Source organism: Heterocephalus glaber, unplaced genomic scaffold (genome assembly GCF_053883595.1).
Source record: "Heterocephalus glaber isolate CG9 unplaced genomic scaffold, H.glaber_assembly_v1.0 deba00001531, whole genome shotgun sequence".
Lineage (NCBI taxonomy): Eukaryota > Metazoa > Chordata > Mammalia > Rodentia > Bathyergidae > Heterocephalus > Heterocephalus glaber.
The window spans coordinates 487,942-508,326 of record NW_028258329.1 but is presented as its reverse complement, the minus strand read 5'-3'; the positions used below and the strand labels follow the sequence as shown (position 1 = coordinate 508,326).

General features: G+C 39.8%; 1 protein-coding gene across 1 annotated transcript in view; it reads left to right on the top strand.

The window, feature by feature from the left end:
• Gabrg3 (gamma-aminobutyric acid type A receptor subunit gamma3) overlaps positions 1–20,385 on the top strand; it is a 574,107-nt gene that overhangs the window by 147,543 nt on the left and 406,179 nt on the right. The window lies entirely within an intron of this gene.

The following is a 20,385-nucleotide window of genomic DNA, read 5'->3' as shown; positions in this document are numbered from 1 at the left end:
AGGTCTGTCTGTGACTGTGATCTCAGCTAGAGGAAATCACAACTACATGTCAGAGGAGGGAAGATGCACCAAGTTCATGTTTATGTTTGTATGGGGAAGATGGCCATTGTTCTGTTCATCACCTGATGTGGAGTTCCATGAAGGGAAGCAAAATTTTGCCGAACACTTTGGTGAATCGAATTGTTTGTAAATAGGAGTGTTTGTGAACTGAGACATTACTGTATACAAAAAATAAAATTTTTAATGAACAAAATGAAAATTAATAAAATAATTTCATTTTATAATAGTATAAAAATAATTAATTAGAAATAAATTTAACAGAAATGTGAACATTTTTACCATGAACTATGAAAGATTACAGAAATTAAAAGGTATAAATAAATGGAATAACAACCTATGTTTATGGATTGAAAGACTTAGCTTTGTTAGCATAGCTATATCCCTAAGTTGATCTTTGGATTGATTATAACCATTATCAACCTCTTACCTCATCCTTTTTCCCCCAGAAATTAACAAGCTACTATAAAAATTTGTATGGAAATTTTAAGCAATCCAGAACAGCAAAAAGGTTCTTGATAGAAAATAACAAAGATGAAAGACTTCCAGCTTCACTACTTCTGAATCTACTGCAGAACTACAGTAATGGGGGCAGAGTGGCCAAGGCATAAGACTGGGACACACATAAACAGAATAGGAATGATCGTCCAGAAATAAATTCTTACATTTATAGCTCCTTGGCTTTTTGTAGTTCATTGTATAAGATTACTTTATATAAACTCTCATCTTTCTAGCCTAATGTTAAAAAGAACATTTGGTTGGCTTGGCTGTTACAAACTTAAATTCATAAAAATACTTTTCAAACCCAGAAAACAGACACAAATGTGCTATGTGCCATAAATAATAAAAAATCTTGATGTACAAATTGAATTCAAAAACAAAATTATACTACATAATACAAAAATATCATGGTTAAATCATTAATATAAATCTAAGATAATGGGCTGGGGATTTAGCTCAGTGGTTTCAACACCTGCTATGCAAGCACAAGGACCCGAGTTTGATCCCTGGTACCAAAAACAAAACAAAACAAAACAAAATAAATCTAAGATATGAAGATTATGTAATTTGTGCTTTTTTACCTTTTAAAATCATAGGTGAAATGTTTAATGGCTTGCTTTTAAAATTGTTTGGAGGACCTAGACTTCCAAATATCTGCTAGTGTTTGTCCAAATAGACGATGCAATTTTCTGTTAATACATTGTTTCATAATATGCAGTGAATTTTTAAAATTTCAATATTGAAGCTAAATTTTAATAATGGCTCTCTCTACATGATGAGATTATTAAGTATTTTTATTTCTTTTTCTTATTTACATGTTCTGTTTTATAATTTTTATTTTTATTGGTACATGTTTGCAGGACATAATGATTACATTCATTCTGGACAGTTGGTACATATACATAACACATCCTAATTCTTCTTATGTCCCTTTTCCCTTCTTTTCCTTCCTCTTTCCCTCCCTTCTACATATTATAAAGGATCCAGACTATATCAGAATTTTATACATTTTTTAAGAATTTCAGTACTGCAGGCCAAGGATCACAGACGCCCCCAGTACAGAGGAGGTGAAACTGCCAGGCCACCTTACCACTGCCCTGAGCACAGAGGAGAAGAGCTGCCTCCAGCACAGAGGAGGTGAACCTTCCGGGCCACCATACCACCATCCCCAGCGCTGAGGAGGTGAGGCATGTGGGTGCCAGCAGCATACATCCCCCATGCTAACGAGATGCAACAATCAGATATTCAACCACCTGGACTACCTGAACTGGCAATGAAAGAGGATCTGGAAAAAATGGACTCAGAAATAAGTTTTCAGATGACAGCAGAGATTGTGCCTATAGTGCAAGACTTGATTAGTAAGTCTAGACAATACACAAATCAAAAAATAGAGGAGCTGAGGAACATGGTGGAATCCCAATATAGGAAGCAAATGGAATCCATAAACCACATGCAAACAGATTTTCAGCAGATTAAAAACTCCATTGGACGTTTACTCAGCAGAATGAGCCAATGTGAGGACAGAATTGCAGATATAGAAGATAAGATTGTTAGTGATCAGGAAAAGAAAAATCTCTTTAAAACAGTAAGGTACCACGAGAAATCAATCTAGCAGCTGCTAGATGATGCAAAGAAGAATAACTCAAGTCTGATCAGAGTCAACGAAGAAACAGGAGAGACTGCAGATGACATAAAAAAAACTTCAGAGAAATGATGACAGAAAATTTCCCAAGCAGAAGAAAAGAACTTGACATACAGAGAAGTGAGGCATATAGGACTCCAACTAGCCTTGATCAAAAAAAAGTCTACACATACACATATAACAGTTAAGATTCCAGAAAACCAACAGAAGAACAAAATTCTACAGGCAGTTAGAGGAAAGAAACAAATCACATACAAAGGAAATCCCATCAGAATTACAGCGGATTTCTCAACACAAGCCCTCAAGGCAAGAAGAGCTTAGAGTGACGTATTTCAAGCCCTAAAGGAAAACAGTCTCCAACCCAGATTGATGTACCCTGCAAAATTATCTTTCAAAATTGATAGAGAAATAAGATACTTCCATGACAAAGAGCACCTTAGGAACTTCATGAATACCAAACCAGCACTCCAAAAACTTTTCGACACTATCCTAGGAAAAGACAGCAAGGATCATAACCCCAAGAAGCCTAGCAGGATGAATCCATTGGGCAGGACAAGAAATTGAATGCAAAGGGAGAGAATCCAAGAATAGGAAAAAGCCATGACAAGGTTAAGTCAATACATATCAGTTGCAACCACCAATGTTAATGGTCTCAATTCATCAATCAAAAGAAATAGACTGGGAGAATGGGTCAATAAGCAAGATTCAACAATATACTGCATAGAAGAAACACACTTAGTTCAAAAAGACACACATAGACTAAAAGTTAAAGGGTGAAAAACAATACTCCATGTAACAGGAACCCGAAAAAAAGCAGGAGTAGCTATCCTCTTTGCAGATCAAGTGGATTTCAAACCAGCACTAATTAAGAGAGACAAAGAAGGACACTACAGCCTGATAAAGGGAAGAATCCAAGAGAAAGAGATGACAGTCATAAACATATATGCACCAAACACCAGGGTGCCCAACTATATAAAACAAATAGTAACGGACATGGAAAATCAAATAAACACTAATACAGTAGTAGTGGGGGACCTCAATACCCCAATGTCACAAATAGATAGATCAAATAGACAAAAGAAAGCAACAAAATACTAGAACTCAATCAAACTCTTGAACAAATGGACTTAACAGATGTTTACAGAGTGTTCCACCCCACAAACTCAGAATGCACATTTTTTTCAGCTATACACTGGTTGTTTTCCGAAATAGACCACATCCTCGCTCACAGAACATGTTTAAGTAAGTGCAAAGGAACTGAAGTTATCCCCTGTATATTGTCAAACCATAGTGCGATGTAATTGGAGATCAATAGCAAAAGAAACCCCAAGAATTTCATAAACATGTGGAAATTTAACAACACATTTCTGAATAGCCAATGGGTTACATAGGAAATTAAAGAAAAAATTAGACAGTTCCTACAATTAAATGACAATGAAGTAAAACATATCTGAATTTATGGGACACAACGAAAGCAGTCTTATGAGGGAAATTCATAGCAGTGAATACTCATATTAGGAAATCAGAGCAAGCCAAATTAAACAACCTGTAGCTGAACCTCAAGCTTCTAGAAAAAGAAGAGCAGGACAAACCCAAAGCTCATACAAGGGAGGAAATTATAAAGATCAGAGCAGAAATGAATGCAATGGAGACTAAGAGAATGATACAAAAAATCAATGAAGCAAAGAGATAGTTCTTCGAAAGAATAAACCAAATTGACAAGCCCTTAGCCAACCTTATCAGAAAAAGGAAAGAAAAGGCCCAAATCCATCAAACTAGGAATGAAAAGGATGAAATTACAACGGACCCAGCAGAACTTCAGAGGATCATCAATACCTACTTCAAGAACCTATATGGCAACAAGATGGAAAACACAGAGGAAATGGACAGATTCCAAGATACGTATGAATTACCAAAGTTGAATGAAGAAGACCTAAAAATTCTAAACAACCCAGCATCGGTCAATGAAATTGAAAATTAATTAAAAACTTAGCAACTAAGAAAAGCCCGGCCCTGATGGCTTCACTGCTGAATTCTACAAGACATTTAGAGAGGAACTACTGCCACTGCTGTTTAAACTGTTCATTGAAATTGAAGGGGAAGCAGTACTCCCAAATTCATTCCTGGAAGCAAGCATCACCTTGATCCCTAAAGCAGAAAAAGACCCAACCAAAAAAGAGAACTATAGGCTAATCTCACTAATGAACATAGATGCAAAAATCCTTAAAAAGATACTGGCAAATGGAATGCAGAAGATCATCAAGAAGATCATACACCCTGTCCAAGTGGGATTCATCCCAGGGATGCAGGCATGGTTCATCATATGCAAATTAATAAATGTACTACATTATATCAGTAGAGCCAAAGACAAAAACTATATCATCATCTCAATAGATGCAGAAAAAGCATTTCACAAAATCCAACGCCCATAAACCCTACAAAAATTGGAATAGACAGTCTCTACCTCAATCTGATAAAAGCCATCTATGAAAAACGTTACAGCCAATATCATACTAAATGGTCAAAAACTGAAATCCTTCACACTAAAATCAGAAACAAGACAAGGATGTCTACTATCACCACTCCTGTTCAATATAGTTTTGGAAACATTAGCCACAGCAATTAGACAAGAGAGAAATCAAAGGAATAAAAATAGGAAACGAAGAAGTCAAATTATCATTATTTGCAGATGACATGATACTCTATATAGAAGACCCCAGGAACACCACCAAAAATCTTCTACACTTAAGCAAATTCAGTGAAGTAGCTGGATACTAGGTCATCACACAAAAATCAATAGCTTTCCTCTACACAATCAACAGACTCACTGAGAGAAATGGGGCAAATAATTCCTTTCACAATAGCACCCAAAAAACTGAAATACCTAGGTATTAACCTAACAAAAGGAATGAAAGACCTCTTCTCTGAAAACTGTAGCACTCTGAAAAGAGAGATTGAAGACGACATCAAAATGGAAAGACATTCCTTGCTCCTGGGTAGGGAGAATCAACATAGTGAAAATAGCCATACTTCCAAAACTACTATATAGATTCAATGCAATCCCAATTGAAAATTCAGGACCATGCTTCACAGACCTCGAGAAAACAATCCAAAAATTCAGTTGGAACAAGAACAGACCTAGAATAGCAAAAGCAATTCTAGGCAACAAAGACAAGGTAGGGGGTATCACAATCCCCAATTTGAAACTATACTACAAAGCTACTGTATGAAAAATAGCATGGTACTGGCAAAGAAACAGACCTGAGAACCAGTGGAACAGATTAGAAGATGCAGAAACAACTCCAGAAACACTCAGCCACCTCATCTTCGAAAAAGGAGCCAAACACCCTCATTGAAGGGAAGATAGCCTCTTTAATAAATGGTGCAGGACCTGCTCTTCCTCAGACAAAGATCTACTATCTCGAATCTATAAAGACCGTAAAAAGATCAGACCTCCCAAATTTAAAGACCCAATCCAAAAATGGGCATCTGAAATGAACAGACATTTCTCACACAAAGAAGTAGAAATAGCAAATAAATACATGAAAAAATGTTCAACATCACTGGTCATTTGAGAGATGCAAATGAAAACAATGCTGAGATTTCACTTCACTCCAGAAAGAATGGCTGCTATCATGAAATCAACCAATAACAAATGTTGGCGGGGCTGTGGGGAAAGAGGAACCCTGCTCCACTGCTGGTGGGAGTGTCAACTGGTGCAAGCACTGTGGAAATCAGTATGGAGATACCTCAAAGAACTAGGACTGGAAGTCCCATTTGACCCAGGTATTCCACTGCTGGGGATCTTCCCCAAAGAATTAAAAGAATCATACCACAGTGATAGATGTGAACCCATGTTCATCGCAGCACAGTTTGTGATAGGTAGAACTTGGAAACAGCCCAAATGCCCATCATCTGGAGACTGGATAAAGAAAATATGTTTTTTAAATAAAATGGAGTACTACTCAGCCATAAAAAATGAGAAATTAGAGACATTTATAGCTAAGTGGATGCACATTGAGGCGATACTCTTAAGTGAAATAAATAGGATACACATGTATAAATACCAAATAATTTCTCTGGTGTGAGACGCTGAAAGTGTAAGTAAGGACTAAAATGTATAATAGGTAATGTGAAATAGGAAGAAAAGGGGCAAAGGGGAAGGAAGTGGGAGGGGTAGGGGAAAGGATAGAAGGGAATGTGATTAATATGAGAAAATGGAAAAATAGGAACAAAATCTTTGTAAATAGGGAGGAATGGAGGGGTTGAAGGGAGGGCTGGGCAAGGGTGAAAAATAAGAACCAAGAGAGATTATGTAAAGGTGCAAATTTCCAATGATGAATGTGATTATATTGTATACCTAAAATATGCCAATGATTAGAATGAATAATTGATAATGCAAAATAGGAAGAAAAGGTCCAAAGGGGTAGGGGTAGTGGGAGGGGCAGGGAAAAGGAAAGAAGGGAACAGAAAAATGCTGAGAAATGGAAAAAATGCAAATAAAGTCTTTGTAAATAGGGAAGGGTGGAGGGGGTGAAGGGAGGGCTAGGAATCGGGAAAAAATAAGAACCAAGATGCATTATGTAAAGGTACAATTCCCAATGAGAAATGTAATTGTGTTGTGTACCTACAGTGTACCAATAAAAGAATTTAATTTAATAAAAAAAACTAAAAATAAATAAATAAATGCTGCAGGAAAATGTGGGTTTCAGCTTCCCAAAGATTAAAATGAAACCTATATCTCTCACCATGCACTAGACTAAAATCGAAATGGATTAAAGGTCTAAATATTAAAACAAACGCTGAACCATCTGGAAGAGAAGTTAGGTAGAACTCTTGAAGACATTGGTGTAGGAAAAGATTTTATGAACAAAACCTCAGTTGCCCGTGAACTAGCACAATCAACAAGTGGGATCTCTTCTTATTAAAAAGCTTTTGCACGACAAGAGAAACCACCAAGTGTGTGAAGAGACAACCCACAATGTGAAAAAAAATTTCCACCTGCTGTTCCTCAGACAAAGGTCTACTATCTAGAATCTATGAGGAACTTAAAAAGATCAGACCTCCCAAATTTAAAGACCCAATCCAAAAATGGGCATCTGAAATGAACAGACATTTCTCAGACAAAGAAGTAGAAATAGCAAATAAAACATATGCAAAAATGTTCAACATCACTGGTCATTTGAGAGATGCAAATGAAAACAACACTGAGGTTCCACCTCACCCCAGAAAGAATGGTTGCTATTATGAAATCAACCAGCAACAAATGCTGGTGGGGATGTGGGGAAAGAGCAACTGTGCTCCACTGTTGGTGGGAGTGTAGACTGGTGCAATCACTGTGGAAATCAGTATGGAGATACCTCAAAGAACTAGGACTGGAAGTCCCATTTGACCCAGCGATTCCCCTGCTGGGTATCTTTCCCAAAGAATGAAAAGAATCATAGTACAGTGATGTATGTGCACCCATTTTCATAGCAGCACAGTTTGTAATAGCTAAAACTTAGAAGCAGCCAAAATGCCCATCAGCTAGAGACTGGATAAAGAAAATGTGGGGTATTTTTTATAAAATAGAGTACTACTCAGCCATAAAAAATGAGAAATTATTGACATTTATAGTTAAATGTATGCACATTGAGGTGATACTCTTAAGTGACATAAATAGGTCATACGTGTGTAATTACCAAATAGTTTCTCTGGTGTGAGTAACTAAAAGTGTAAATAAGGACTAAAATGTATAATAGGTAATGTGAAATAGGAAGAAAAGGGGCAAAGGGGAAGGGGAAGTGGGAGGGGTAGGGGAAAGGAAAGAAGGGAATGGAATTAATAGGAGAAAAAGAAAAAATGGAAACAAAGTCTTCGTAAATATGGAGAGATGGAGGGGTTGAAGGGAGGGCAGGGGAAGGGGGAAAAAAATAACCAAGAGAGACTATGTAAAGGTGCAAATTTCCACTGATGAATGTCATTATGTTGTATACCTAAAATGTTACCAATAAAATTAATTAAGAAAATTTCAGTAGTGCATATTTGTTATCCAGAAGAGTGAGTTTCGTTTTGGCATACTTCTACATGCATATGTGCTTTCATTATTTTCACCCTCTTACCCTCCTGTTGCCTTCGGTCTTCTTTCACCTGATCCTTCCTGCAGTAGACTCCCTTTTACTGTTTTGCACATCTTTTTTTGTTTGATTGCACAAATGGGAGAAAATGTGGTATTTATCCTAACATGATGATCTTTGGTTGATCCATTTTTCTCCAAATGGACCTTGAGACCTTGTTTGGAGGTCCTAGCAGGGGATCGCAGCTACTTCTATACCCTTGACCAAGGAAACGGTCCTAGTCTGTTGGGGTTGGTCATCCTCTTTGATTCGGGAGGGATACCGTGGAGAGGTGAAGGAGAAAAGGGATGCCCACCCAGCCAGCCAGATCAGCTGGATCAACCCTGCCGATCAACGGGGTGACAGATGTCACAGCCAGATTGCCCTCACACCCCCATTTTCCTCCAAATGACATGATGTCATGTTTTGTTATGGCTGAATAATATCCATGTATATATTATATATCACATTTTCTTTATCCATTCACCTGTTGATTGACAGGTACCTAGAGTGTCTCCATAGCTTAACTGTTATTAATTGTAGTACAATAGACATACATATGCAAGGATCTCAGTAGTACACTGACTTTCATTATTTAGGGAATTCTCTGAGGATTGGTGTGGCTGAATTAAATGGGAGCTCTATTTTTAGTTTTGTGAGGAACCTCCATGCTGACTTCCTTAGTTAGCCAATTGTTTTTTTGACAACTGTTCAAGTCAATTCAATAAAGAAAAGAATGGTTTGGCTTTATTTTTCTTTGAAAAGGATAGTAGCATGCATACTTCATAGGGCTGGCAGAAGTTCCAAAGGGGATGTTTTTAAGCACTTGACTTAGACTCTAACATATCCTAAGTGGTCATTTATTACTGTTATGTGATCCTGGGCAAGTTAGTTAATCTCTTTGAGTTTTCGGATTTGACATGTGTAAAATGAGTGTAATCATAGAAGCTCAATAACTACTCCTTCCTGAAGGGTTCATATCTGATACAACCATCTTTTGCAGTCTCTTGTGGGCCTAGGAAAGACTGTCTTTCTTTCCTTTTTACGGCATTTTTTGGGGGTTCTGATTATAAAAGTGATGTATTTTTAAATTCAGAGAAAAGATGTGAACATATTTGTGCTCAACTGTTAAAACGAGTTTTCTTCTGATGAGCGGGAGTAGGAAATATGTATCTACATTTTGATTATTATTGTGCTTGTGTACTATATAAATGTTTTATAACCACCAGTAGTACTTTAAAAGTTAAAAAGTAAAAGTGTATGCACACTATAAAACAATATTATATCTCTTCAAAAATTCCATAGACAATAGTTACCAGAATGCTTCCAGAAAAAAATAGATGTGGGGTAGCTGGGTTCCACCGTCACATAATTTTGGAAATGCAATTCAGGTTCATTTATTCTTCCATTTACTCACAACTTTAGGAGCAAGTCTTAAAAAACTGAAAGGAGCCTATTAAGTAGGCTGATCTTAAGCCAAAATGATTTCATTACTAATCACTGCTGTTTTCCATGTGACTCATGTTTGCTCATGAGAATGCATTTTGTGGATCACCTGCTCATTTTACAGTTAATATCACACACAGCTTGTTACTTGCAGAGTGCAGACGTAGGTATTGGGTTTTTCAACTTATTTTTTCCACCTCAGGCCATTCCTCTGAATCCTTAAGCGAAAATCTTCAGTAGTACAACAGTGATGTCTTCTGGAAAAGAAATAGGCATGCTAGAAAAGTGGAGTTTTGACCATGCTGCTGAATCCTCAGCAGTGACTTTTGTGGGACTTAGGTGATGATTAAGAAATCCTGCAAAACATCACACACTCTTAACTGGTTTTCCCAAAATTCTCGAGATGGATTTTTTTAGTTCAATTTTTGTTGAAAGATAATTATAGATCAATATGCAAGAAATAATCCCAAGATATACCTGTACCTTTCTCCACTTTTTCTCCATGGTAAGATCTTACAAATACCATAATGAGGATATTGACACTATTACAGGAAAGATACATACCGTTCCCACTGCCACAGGAACCCTCAGGTTGCCTGTGTATGGTCACACACTTCCCTACTTAACTCATGTCAGCTACTAATCTGTATTTTCTATCTGTAATTTTGTCCATTCCAGAATATTATTCAAAGGGGATCACACTGAATGCTGTCTTTTGGAATTGCTTTTTCCACTCAACATAATTTTCTGGCAATTGATATAGATTCTTTTATATATAAATGAATGTCTCATTTTTATTACTGGGTACAAAGCCATGTTATTATGATCAGAATAATAGTCCTCCTTAAAAAGAGGTTTATTTCCTAATCACCAAACTTATAAATATTTTATTTCATATGGCAAAGAGGGCTTTCAAGTTGTGCTTAAACTAAGATGGGAGATGTTCATAGATATCTGTATTGAGGTAGGATAATCACCGGGTCCTTCCAAATGCAAGAAGACACAGAGAAGATACGAAAAAGGAAGGAGAGTTGGAGTGATCTTCTGTAAGAACTCAGCTTGCCGCTACTAGCTTTGAAGGTGAAAGATGAACAGGACTCAATGAACACAAGAGGCCTCTAGAAGCCAGAAAACATTGGAATGTATTTAGTGGTATTGACTTTTATGTTTATGCCAATCCTGAGCTTGGACAGTGGGCAGACAGGTCTGGATTCATATCTTGTTTTGCCAACTCTACCTGTGTGACACTGGGTATATTGTTCTGTATTAGTTCTGTTGCTATCATGAAATAACCTGAGGCAGGCCAACTTTATAAAGAACCAAAGTTTACTGAACTCACTGTTTTGGAGGCAAGTCCAGACAACATGTCACAGGGTCTGTTGTGGGTTCAATATCAAATATGCAGGAGAAAGGATCACATCTCAAAACAGGAAGCCAGAGAGAGCTGGTTGGGGCCAGTCTCGGCCTTTTATAACACCCACCCTTGCAAAAACTCCCTCCAGGACACCAGTATTTCCTTTCTAGGCAGTGACCCCGAAGACCAAAAGACCTCTTAACTAGAGTCCACCCCGTACAGGTTTCATCAGCACCATATCACACTGAAAACCAAGATCCCAAAATGTGAACCTTTGGGGAAAAATCACATCCAAACCATACCCCTGGGTAGGTCCTATAACTTACTACATTTCTATTTCCTCACACATAATAATACAGCATTACCTGCTATATTACCTGTATAATAATACAACATCACCTGCTTTATAATAGCAACAGTTCCTACGCAGGCATATTATGGCATGAAATGTGTATGTGCCCATCATCACTACTGCTGTAGTGAAATATCACAATACACAAGGTAGAATATGTAAGAATGTGTGTGCAGTATCAGAATTTCTTATGTTTGATAATGGACCCTCGGATTACCTGTCTATGGGGCAATCTTACTAAATATAAATGAGATTACCTGCTTCTTTCATGTGTGGTCACCTGCACTGCATGGAATCCCTTCTGCCCTTTGCTGAATAAAACAGGAGTTCATGTCACAAGCACTTACTAAGCATCTCCTTCGAGCAAGCAGGCTTTGACTCCTTTGGCTTTCTGGGTATTTCTCTGTCATGGTGGGTCAGGTGAGATTTTCAAGAGGCCAAGAGAGTCAAAGGTACAGGCGAAATGGGAAATATAGCCGTGAAGAGGAAGACCTGGTTTAAAATCCCATTTGGAAAATGGTATGTTTTGTTTGCGGTAAATGGTATCAGGCAGAGAAGCAGAAGGAAAATAGACTGCAGCCCTAAATGAAATGCCAAGTAAGGGTACCACAGAATGGAGAACAGTCTCCAAGCAGCAGTGGGCTTCTCACCCTGCCACCAAGGCTGAGCACATACTACTCAGTACCCAAACCAGCCCTGTACCCGACAGTCCCTAAAGAAGTTGGCCTAATAAGGCTCTCCCTTTATTCCATGTTCACACCAACCTTATTTTCATTTGCTTTCAAATTATTTTGAGAAATATTGCTTCAACTTTCTTATGTTAAACGTTTTGTCTGATTATAGCAAGAATAAAAGAGAACTATGGTACTTGTAGTTACTCCCTTTAGATTTCTGAGTGTGATATATTATTTTATACCAACAATGGACCTGGGCTGAATTTCCTTTTAAATAATAAGCCAGAGGTTAGAATAAACAATGATTTATCGAAATTAAAAATTAATGACAAATAAATGGCATTCTTGTCAGATGTGAGGGAACAAGAAAAAAACAAACCTTTATGTCCTTGATAAGCCATGTCATTTATAAAATAAATAATCCAGAAGCTTTCCTGTATTAGGATGTGGAGGGAAAGAGCAGGAACTTGTGAGGGAATAGAAACTTCTTTTGTTAGATGACAGTATTGCGCAGCCTAATGTTTTCATCTAACGAAATACCCCTGAATATTAATCATTTCTCTCTGGTTTGAATGGCATCTTTCTTTCTTTCTTTCTTTCTTTCTTTCTTTCTTTCTTTCTTTCTTTCTTTCTTTCTTTCTTTTGTACCTGGGATCAAACTCGGGTCCTTGTGCTTGCGAGGCAGGTGGCGGTGAATGGCATCATTCGTATAACCCACACATTCCTCCTGCACAGAGTGCACCAGAATGCATCCTCAGATAGAAGGTCGTGCTAGTCCTCAACTCGCCCAAGGCTTTTCTTTAAAATTTCCAATTTGCTTATGACACCTGCCAGGGACTTTTTATTTTTCATTCTTTTCCTTCTTGCCCTCTGCCTCTTCTTCTTCCTCCCCCTTTTCCTTTTCTTCCTTCCCCTCTTCCTTCTCCCCCTCTCCTCCTTGTCATTCTAAGACTCGTGTTCATCAAAGCAATTTTTTTTTTGGTATCGGGGATGGAACTCGGGTCCTTGTGCTTTCGAGGCAGTGGTGGAATCTCTGAGCTAAATCCCCAGCCCCTCATCAAAGTAATTTAATTCTCATAATGTAAAGAAAAGTATAATACTAAACGATTTTTAAAACTTTGGGGCTGCCTAGTGCTCCACCCTACCAGAACCTGAGTCTGCTTTCCACTCCCTCACAAATTCCTGCTCTTTCCCTCCACTTTCCCAACATATGTAAACTTCTGAATTATCTCTGTTACAGTGACACACACGGATGCCTGCTGGAGAAGCCTAGACTTTAGTTCTCTTACATGATTCGCTCTCCTTCTCCAAGTACTCCTACCCTCACTCTCCCCAATTATAAAATAAAATGTTGTTAAATATGTAGTCCCTGCTTAACAAAATGTCAGGTAATCGTGTAATTACTGAATCCCATAGCCTAATGTGACTTGCTTACATTTAAGAGAGGGGAGAGATAAATTCTGTTTGTCCAGAAGGTAATTTTTTTTAATTAATGCTTGACACCCTTGCACTACAGTGTTCTATTGGCAGCTGTGGCAGCAGACCCATAACATCCTCTCCATGGGTCTGAGCACCTTTGTGCCCCCTTTGCAGTGACTTCCAGCACTCTCCCTCCTCCTGCTCCCAGGGCTGCCCACACAGTGGCTACAGACCCAGAGGCCCCACCAGTAGTCACTGAGGAGGCCCACCCACCTGTCCTGTGTTGGCTCTGCTCCCTGGGTCAGGTGTTCTCTGCCTCAGTCTTTCTCTTTGGGTGGAACATTCTCTGGGGACTTCCTGAGGAATGTTACATGCAGGCCATTTTTTGGAAACCTTGAATGTCTGAAAAATGTCTTCTCTTTCCCATCCTGGTCTGGAAATGATTTCCTTGAAGAGTTGCATAAACATTTATCTACTTCCAGTACAGATTCCAGCCTAGCAGTTCTTTGCTATCCTTACTTATGCTTCTTTGATGGGGACCTGCATCTTGCTGAGTCCCCTCGACTCTCAGCCACAAGCTGGAAGTGTGCCTGCACCCCATCTTCTAGAATGTTGCAATGATGGTTTCTTGTTTTGTTTGGTGCTACTGATTGAACCAAGTGACTCCTGCATGCAAAACACTTGGTCTACTGCTGAGCTACATACTCAGTCCAAGATGTAGATTTGTTGTTTTGTGCTCCCGGGGCTGAAACCAGGGCCTTGCACATGCTAGGTAAGCAGTCTCCATCTTAGCTACATCACCAGTGCTTTTTACTTTACTTTAATTTTGTTTTATTAAGATAGAGTTCTGGGATTATAGCTGTGTGCACCACACCCAGGTCTTTTTAGAATTGTCAAGTCCTCTTAACCTATCCATTCCTCTTAGCAGCCCAAGAGGTTGCAGCTGTGCTTGGGAGATGAGAAAGTGCACCTGTGGCCATGTGGAGGCTGTGAGGTTTCCTACAATCTTAGCAGGTTCTGGAGTCAGCCTTGCCACCTTTCGGCTCTGTTAACTCAGCTCGCCAAGACTGGCCGAGTGGACTCTCTGAGACACCACACTCCTCACCCTCAGAGAGTCTCTCTGACCCCGAAATTAAACATGAGCTCTTTGGCCTACAGTCCACATCCACCTACCCTTCTGCATCTCCCACTTCTCTTCTATCCTCTAGCCAAACTGAAGAGTTTTAGTTTTCCAGACATCTCAAATTTTGCCCAAGATTTTCCAAGCTTGTGTTGCCACCTGTCTTAAGGTAAACCTTGCTCTGAACAGGGGTTAGTGGTCCTTGCTTCTCTCACCCTGTCCATGGGGAGGACAGTTCGCAGCAGGATTGTGAAGGCTTCTGGATATCTCTCTTGCACAAGGATCTGCCCATGGGGAATGGGCTGGTCCTTTCCATGTGGCTTTCCTCATGGCACTTGACAACACCTCAGGAGTGGATTACCCATTGCTTCAGTTATTGGATGGATAGGAAAAAGGAAATATCAGAAGGACCCACATTTGTGTCCCCAAGCAAATTTTGTTGTCAGTGAACATAGGAAAAAAATCAAACCGTTTGCCTTGGCAATATTCCAAAATAAGTTTCCATTTTGAACATTTTCAAATGTAAAGAAAAACTGAAGGAATAGTAGAATATACACCAATTAACCCTTCACCTAGATTAATTATGTTTTTGACACGCTTACCATCTCTCTTGCTCTAAACACACACACACACACACACACACACACACCTCTTTTGGTAATCTTCTGAAAATAAATTGCAGATTAGCACAGTGTATCAGCCCAGAATATTTCACATGCAGTATCTAAGAGGGAAAACATTTTCCTACCTACTCAGAATTCCAAAACATCAATGTTATCATTTAGTTACGGCCTAAAATTTCTCAATTGTATTTGAAATGTCTATTATAACTATGTTCCTTTGATCCAGGAATCAAAGTTCACACCTTGACATTTTACTTATTATATATCTTTAATGGCTTTGTTCTAGGTTGGCACCTTTCTTTTTGATTCATGCATTTATTTTTTGAAGATTTCAGACCTGTTATTTGATAGAATGATCTCACATTCTGGAACCTGATTCCTTCATCATGATTAGATTTATGTTGGACATTTTTGGGGTAATATCTTATTGATAAAATAATTTCATTTTGAACATAAATATCAAGTGTCACATTGACCACTCTTGTGAAGGGAGTCTTAGCATCATAATCTTCATGAATTCATTAGCTCCTTACAAAGGCCGGGGGTCAGGGATTTAGCTCAGTGGTGCCGTTGCCTGCCTTGCAAACGCAAGGTCCTAAGTTCGATCCTTGGTACCAAAAAGAAACAAACAAACAAAAAGGATGGAATTGATAGTAACGTATGTACGTGGGCTTCTTTCTCTGAATGGAAAGTGACATCTCTTATATCAAATGGGAAGTGGTTAGAAACACACTCCAAAATCAAGTCAGTAATTAATTTAGGTCATGACTTTCTTCAAACTGTTCTTCCACATCTTGTCCAAGACATCTAGAATGAAAAAGTGCTTCTTAATTTTTTTAATACAACACTTGAAAATACTGGAGTCCAGAATATGACATAGTAAAAACTAATATTGCTTGAGGTAAGGGATTAGGGGAAATTTATTTTCTTCTGGTAGATCATTATTTTCCCTTTTGTCTGACACAAGGCAGGGGTGCAGGGCTTCATAATAGTCCCTTATGACTGATAATATGGTTGTCTACAATCAGATTCTAGGTGTTGGAAGGTACCTGCCAGGTAAGAGAATCCAGCTTCTTTTTTATTTGTCTCTTTATTTTTCTTAGTTCATGTTAGTGGTGTATAATGGTCACAGTCCCCATGGGTAGCTGGTGCACGTACACAACACATTCTACTTTTTTCATCCCCTCCCCCCCTCCCTCTCCCTGTTGTTCCCTCCCCTTTGCAAAAGGTCTATCATTCCCGTGCCTTCTGTCCTCTGCCTTTCATTGTGCAGTTGATACGCCGGGCTGGGTGCCCCAGCTATGTGCTGAGAGCTGTCCTGGGCCCACCTCAGCCAGCACAGCGATCTCTCCGGTGAGTGCTCACTCGCCACAGCACTCTGCCTCTGCGTCACCGGGACTCTGCATTCACGATTCTCCGTGTTTCCATGTGTCAGTCCAGGTTCTAGTGCTTATAATGCTTTCCGCCTTAAAACTCTTCAGATATTTCAACAAAATTCTGTGTCTGAAGAGTTTTCCTCTCCAGCTTCAGCAACCTGACCTCCTTTGTCACTCCTCCCTTGTCCCCTGAGTTCATACTTTCTGCATGCTTTCTTTTGAAAATGTGTGTTCCCATCCTCCCTGTTCCTCTCCATCTCTCAATCCCTTGCCCACCAAACACAAGTGAAGTGAAAACAGAGGCAGACTGCTCAGCCCTCGAGAGCTCCCAGCCCATGGGGCGAGGCCAAGAGAGGTCCGGGATGCTCATGCCAGTAGGATGGTGCCATGTCTGCCACACCTGTGCAAAGGAGGCATTCGCTGGTTCCAGAGAACAGAAAGCCACCCTTGCCACTGGAGGAGTGGGCGCTCTCTGGGGAGGATGGGAGGGCATAAGTCGCAAGTGTGAGGAAATGTAAGACAACACTCGAAGCTACAGAACAGGAAAGTGTAGAGTGGAAGGAGAACAGGATGGAGAAGGCCAGGAGGGAGCAAACAGGGTCTTCTGAACCTATCCTCATGGTTCCAGTCATGCCTTTAGGCAGCATAGGGCTTCCAGGATTTCATGTGAGTCACAGACACAGACTTGCTTTCAGAAGGTGTTCATGAAAAATGTGTCCTTCAGGGTCTATGAAGGACTTAGTGGATCATAAAACAGACATCAGAAAGATCCCCTGCTGCTTCTCCCATTTGAGGATGCAGCCAGAAGCCTGCTTTTGGGGCCAGGGATTTAGCTCAGTGGTTTCGCCTCCTGCTGCGCAAGCGCAAGGACCCGAGTTTGATCCCTGGTACCAAAAAAAAAAGGAAGCCTGCTTCTATGAACCAAGAGTATACACTCACCAGACACCAAGTCCTCCAGCACCTTGATCTTGGATTTCTCAGGCACCAGAACCGTGAAAAATGAATTTATTTTCCATAAGCCACCTACACTATGATATTTCATTCTAGCATCCTGGATGGAGTAAGGTATCCCCTATATCCCCTCCAATGTGGTTCGTGTGGAGAAATTAAGCCCAGGTTTAAAGAGAACAGCACAGCGATAACCTCTTGTGTATGATGTCTTCGAGTCCTATTGCCCTTTGTTAATGTGTCCATTAGATGAAGTATGTTGAGCACCCAGTGGATACAGGGGCCAAGTACTGTGCCAGAGGCTGAGAATGCAGCAGGGGCCTTGTCCTTGAGCAGTGAGGGGCTGAAAGAGAGGGAAGCCATTAATCTCACGTTCACAGAAAACATATTTGCAAATGTTAGTCGGTGCCACGTACGGATGTCGTGCAATGTGCAGTGGAAAGTTCCTCTGATTAAGAATGACAGAGGGAACTTATCTAGGCGAATGCTAGATGTGCTGGAATAGGAAGGCATGGCAGGAGTTGGGTAAGTGACTTGACTTGGAGCAGGAGAGCCTGCGATGGCATGAAACTAGAGCATGTGTGGCTCTTTGGGGAACCCGCACCTGGTGAGGGAGGCTGAGGAGAATAAGGAGAGTGTGCTGAGTCTGTAAAAAATAGAGGACAGACTGCAGACTCCTCTAGAGGTGCAGAAAGCACATAATGCCTTCCATTTGGCCGTGCAGTGTCCAGGGTCCTTATGCTCTCTCAGATCCTCCTCAAGAATCAAGCCTATCAGTGCTTCAGGGAGGGTCCTGGCCCCTTGAGGCCCACACTGAGAAAGCAGCCCCAGTGCCTGCAGTCTGGACTTTTGCTTCAGGTTTGGATGATTCCTGGGGATGAACATTAGACGGGCAAGAGGAATCTTTCCACAGGAAGAAGACAGAGGGTTGTGACACTGGTCAGAGATGACTGGAGGGAGCTGATACATGAGAGGCTTCTGGGTCACCAGATGACCCTGGTTGGCTGTGTATATCCTCCCAAAAGCTTCCATTAGGCCACTTCCTCTTACCTTGGAAGCCCAAGTCCCTGTGCAGATAAGTTCTACACAAGAGTCATCAATCTTCTTTGTTTTAGCTTTAGGCATGTAGTGAACTCTATATTTTTTTGTTTGTTGGTTGGTTTTTTGGTGTTTTGCTACTGGGGATTGAACTCGGGACCTTGTGCTTTCGAAGCAGGCGGCGGCACCACTGGGCTAAATCCCCGGCCCATATGTGTCTTTGTTGTTGTTGTTGTTGGTGGTGGTTTTTTCTTTTACTGTTTAAATAATAAAGAGGCATGGTTGTGGATGCCTGCAGTCCTAACATGCATGAGGCTGAGGCAGGAGATCCCAAATTGAAGGGCCGCCTGGGCTACATATTGAGACCCTTTCACAAACGAATGAACAAACAAATGAGAGTCTGTTGTTAGATGTATCTAGAGAGGTAGGTTGGGGACAAATCATCCAGGGCTGACAGATCTAAGAGCTATGGGAAGCCATGGGAAGGGAGGACCTTGTAATGGAGATGTGGCAAAGTTGTGTGCCAATTCCTTCCACTTGGGCACTTGCACAAGAGATGCTGGTGATCAGAACTGCATGTGCTCGCCACCATGGGGATCATTCAGCCTCCTTGATAGTAGCCCTCCTTTCCTTCCTGTCTTGGTGAGGCTGCCATAGCAGAATACCACAGATTGGGAAGCTTGAAGCACAGACATTCATTTTTCACAGTTCTGAAGACCTAGGAAAATTACAATCAAATTGTTGAAATGAAAGATAATTTAAAAACCTTTAAATCAGCTAAGACAAGATAGTACATAGATATAGGTAGAGGCTATGATAGTACATAGAGGACAGTATATAAAATAAGATAGTACATGAGGATAATATTGGTCAGCATGTGGACTTCTCGTCAGAGACAATATAAACTGCAAAACAACAAGACAACATCTTTGCAAGTAAGAGTAACAACTAAAAAAATTTCTGTCCAGGGAAAATATCCTTTAGAAGTGAAGTGAAATACAATTCAGGCTAAAGGAAAATTCTGCCACATGAAAGCTGCTATCTACAAAAGTGCAGAGCTCAGCTCTTGCAGTGTAAGTAAACATAAGGACTTGTTCCCACTTTTAAATTTATTCAAAGCACAATTGACTATTTAAAGGAAAAATAACAATCTATGTAGAGTTTATAACCTACATGGAAAAAGCATATGACAATAGGACAGAGGATGAGAGGGAAGTCAAAAGTATGCCACTGTATGTTTCTTGTGTAATATAGTGTGCAAATATACCCAGACTCACCATTAAGGGCTGGGAATTTGGCTCAGTGGTTTTGCCACCTGCTGTGCAAGCGGAAGGATCTGAGTTCGATCCCCGGCACCCAAATAAATAAATAAATAAATAAATAACAAAAGCATAAAGTTTACTACAAGCCAGTAGAGGGCTGGTACTAGTTGATCCAAATGAAGACAGAAAATATGGCAAGGAACAAAAGACAGATTTAACAATAGAAAATAAGTACCAAGATGGCAAACAGAAACACATCAATAGCCACATCAAGTTTACCTGGACCAAATGCTCCAATTGAGAAATCTCGACACATCAGTTTTTCAGTAGAGGTATTAGAGCTCTTCAGTGTTTTGAAAACACTACAGTGGAGGTGTGTTGCATGAATCAGGCAAAGAAAGTGACAAGATGTGTGCAAAAAATATGATCTCATTTTGATTTTGTTAGCATTTTTCTTGGTTATGCTAGTATTTAAAAT